The sequence below is a fragment of the Neltuma alba genome, unplaced genomic scaffold, assembly GCF_004799145.2.
Source record: "Neltuma alba isolate B1F8T4 unplaced genomic scaffold, ASM479914v2 tig00011648_pilon, whole genome shotgun sequence".
Lineage (NCBI taxonomy): Eukaryota > Viridiplantae > Streptophyta > Magnoliopsida > Fabales > Fabaceae > Neltuma > Neltuma alba.
Window position 1 is genome coordinate 250,086 of NW_021636296.1, and position 4,327 is coordinate 254,412.

The 4,327-nt window shown below is 41.6% G+C and overlaps 1 pseudogene; it reads right to left on the minus strand.

The window, feature by feature from the left end:
- LOC114716270 (LOB domain-containing protein 1-like) lies at positions 1-993 on the minus strand (annotated as a pseudogene).
- Between the last annotated feature and the right edge of the window lie 3,334 nt (positions 994-4,327).

Here is a 4,327-nt window from a genome sequence, read left to right on the forward strand (position 1 = left end):
CGCCCCTCATAACCCAACTTCATATGGTCCCTAGCCAACTGCCTTGACCTTGTTTCCTTCAACTTCTCCTTAGTAGAGTGTCATCGGAAACACTTATCAAATGACTTTATATTATAATAATAAGACTATGCTAATTAAGAATGAGAAATTAATAATTAATAAAAAGTTTATAATCATGTCCACAGCGGCTCCCAAAGAGAGTTAAAGCCGGCGTTGTCGTCGAAGAAGTTGAGATTGCTCTGATAAGCACTGGCGTGGGGAGGAGTGGAAATGAAATCGTCCACGGAATGCTGAGGCGATTGAGATTCCTGAGGAGTGGAAGAGGTCGGCGACATTTCCATGCAAATCAGAGCCACCAGATTGGCTTGCTGTAATTGCATGTTGACGAGCTCCGCTTGAGCCTTGGCAAGTTGTGCCTGAAGCTCATTCACTTGCTTCTGAAGCTGGCATATTGCACCAGCAGAACCATATATGGGGTCTCTTATTCTCGCACTTGCCTCGTACACCATACTGCTCACCGCATCAGCTCTCTGACTCTCGGGAAGTTCCTGAAATGCAAATCGAAGCAACCCAGACCCATAAGCATTTACCCAATGATCAGGGTCACTTGAAAGAAGAAAAGGGGTAATGAGAGAGAAAGGAGGAAACCTGCAAGAACTTGATGATGTTGCTGGCGCCGAAGACGCGGTGGGCGATGGTGAACTTGGCAGGATCGGTGGGAGGGAAATAGGGAGCCAAGACGCATTTGTCGGCACATCGACGCCTCAGAATCTTGCAAGCAGCACAAGGGCTGGCGATCACTTGGGGTGTGGGGTGGTGGGAGGCCAAGAGGAGGAATTAGTGGGGGATTGTGAGAGAGGAGTGTTTGCGTCACTGCCCTCCATAACGTTAATTTGCGTAGTGATCAGACAAGATTGTTGCGTTGTGTTTGGCTCTTGCTCTCTGTTTGTTGTGTTTGTGTATGAGGGAGTTGAGAGGCGCGGAAAGGTCTTTATAGAAAAGCGGAAGGGCAAAGCCACAGCGTCATCACTGGGGAAAGGTGATGTCAGTTTCAAGTATTTGAAGGGTCTCTCTTTGCCTGCGCGCGTTGCGTTTTCCCACTTCCTTTTCTCTTTGACTATCAAGCCCCCTCTCCACACTCTGCTCTTTTTCAACCAGTTTAAAACCAAAAACTCCTGTACAAACTACATAGTTATATATTCTTTTTCCTCATTTAGTTTTATATTCTCCTTTACGGATATTTAAGAATTGATGTGCCAAACGCGGCGTTGTTCTGTTTGCTGTCTCCATTTTACTTTGAAGAATGATTGTGGGGGCGATAAGTTTCTAAGGGAGGGGGAGAAAAACTGCATATATTTTTTTCCATAGGAATGGTTGGGGATGGCTGAAATTTCAAAACTGAATTTGTCGCACTCTAATGAGAAGTAGGGGAATTAGGAAATTAACGAATGGCAGGAAAACGTGTCGTTCTCAGACTCCAGCTTTCTCGGACCCAACTCGCCCCGAAAAGTCATGATCTCTGTTTAATTTAGTTAGCTTAAAGACGCAGCAACTGCTAATTCATCGCTTTAATAAATATCCTCCCGAAACTAATTAATTTACGTGCAGAATAAGGGTTTTGTATGAGATTAGCCGTTGTAAGGATTAGAATTATTAACAGTCCCCTCTTGTCTGTATTCGCTTATTTTCCTCTCGTCAAGCTAATCCATATCATAACAGACAACACAAGTTGTGGCAGCCTGGGAAGACAAAGCGAAGATAAACATATTCTCCTCCTCGGAAAAATCCAACCTTAGCTTGCTTAACCGATTAGATACATAAGACTAAGCATCTTACCTACTTACTCCAATTGACGACTTCCATGGATATGAGACGGATCCCATGAGGCATGTCCATATTATCCATATTCTTACTGCCTCGAGTTCTCTGTCTAAACATCCATCTATGGACATGGTCAGCCCTAAACTACCGATTGTCTCAACCCGATTCCTTGGTGCCAGGTGGCTCGCATCCGTTGGGAAAACGGTTTTGTTTTGGGGTGTAAGAGTTATTGGGGCTGCTGTTGCTGCCACCACCGAGACAATGCTATGTTTCTACCCTTTAACCACCACCTAATCACTCTTCAAATGTACTAGTATTCCACAAACACATTCCAGTGTCTCCACGAAGAAAAAGAAACACACACACACACACACACACACACTAAATCCATGGGACAAATAGGCCTCGAGAAGTGGGGACAAGGTTGGTGTGGAGCTGGTCAGCCCGGTGGACACACTGAGTTAAAAAAAAAAAAACTCTGCGATCCGAAGTCTTAGGCTGCCATAAACGATTGCGACCTTTCAAATCTTGGCAAAAAAATATAGCCATATTGTTCTGCTATAGCATCTACGACACATTACGGTTCTGAAAAATTATTACTTTAGTCTTGGGGTTCTATCTTCTGATCGAGTTTTCCACAAAAATATTCGAGGTTTCAACTTTGAGGTGGAAGTAGTTAGACCTTTGTTATTTGGGATAATATTTGTTAATTACGGGGATCAATTTCAATTGCTTTCTAGCCATCACACAGGGTCTTAAGCGTGTGGACCTTTAGCAGGATGAAAAGAGGAACAATGCGATCTCCACTTTACGGCTTACTCCCACCATAACGAAGTCCCCTTTTTATTTTTTTCCTTCGCACTTAAAAGCTATGTTCGTTTAGTGGTGAAGTAGTGGAAAAGTGTAGACCCTAAGCGACTTTGACAGCTCAATTTCCTGCCCTGTCCTGCTCCACTATCCCTTCTTTATGGCGTTGTCGTGTTCATTTGATTCTAACTGGATAGGCTTTACTTGCAAATATGAACACGTTACTTGTGAAAATACAAATACCAATGCGGAGTGAAACACCTCACTCTACTGGCAAGACTTCCATTGGATTTCGGTGTGGTCGCATATGATCATTACACAACCAATTAAAGCCAAATAACCCAAAGAAATCCACAAGTGCCATAAATGAGTGTTGCATCTGAAGCCAGTCAAAAATTATTAGTTCATGGGTCCCTTCTCATCATGAATCAGAACTTGTCCTGCCATGCAAGGAATGTAGAAATCAAACATGTTGAATGGTCATACTGATACATGATGGCAAGTGTCATAACAAATGCGTCCTTTTTAAGTGCATTTATTAATGCTCTACCATATCAGCACCCTCTGGGTCATCCCAATCCTCTTTTAGCAGAATTTGCAAGCTCAATAAATGCAAGTTCCACGGCTCATGAATGTTGGTCTTTGATCTTAATACCGATCAATAGGGTTCAAAATTCACACGCTAAACCGTGACCCAGAGGGTACTGAGCTGGCTGGAGTTTGATGAATGAAGAGCATGATCCAAATTCATAGACATTCTCCATCTGCTTGACCAAGACTTCCAAAAGCCACGGTTCGTGAGTGAGAATGAGTTGTGCACCACGTAGACGCAAGGATCATGACCCCGTTTAGGGGAAGACAATTAAGCACAGAGCTGTCAAAAATAAAATACAAGGTAATTCAAAATGCATGCATCCCCTAATAATGGCTTTTAGTTGTCATTTTAGGAAGAGAAATTCTTAATGCTCTAGAAGTTTAATTAGATTTAAGTCCACGCGGTTGTGAAATTGGAGTCAGTACCGCACTCAGACCGCTAAAAGTTAGTTGGGACACCTAACGGAAAATATAACAATGTTAAAAAAGTGTAGGCTCCCTGCTTTATGCCATCTCATTTGAATATGCTGATCAAATGCTTGTTATTTGGCAACTTTAATCTTAACATGTCAACACAACCATTCATGTGAAGGCCATCATTCTTCTTATTGTCTATGGACAAATGTAAACTCGCAATCTAATCATTAATTTCATAATCAATTATATTTTCATTCCATTTTTACTGCATTAACAATCTATAAGCCTTTTTCAATATTCATCATATTTTTGTATGCCGTTCAATTTCATTAATTCCGTGCAAGGCATGGGATGGTGACTAGGTTGTGATACTGATAAGCCCTCTGCTCCTATACTATATTCGTGATAATGCCAGACACTCCGCTTCTATATATACCATAAACAAGTTTTCAGAAATTTATGATCAAGAATTAATTTGTTTCAAAGACAGATTAAATATATCTACCCTATTGATGATTCTACTGAAAGTGCTTCCCTTTCTTCCGGTCTGTTACTGCAGATGTTCCATAATTGCACAATCAAACCGTTGGAAGGATTAAGAAGCGACCATGAAAGTCGCAAACTAACAATCGTCTTGTTTATCAACTTTATATTAAATAAAATCCCCTTATAGTTCTTTTCTCCACTG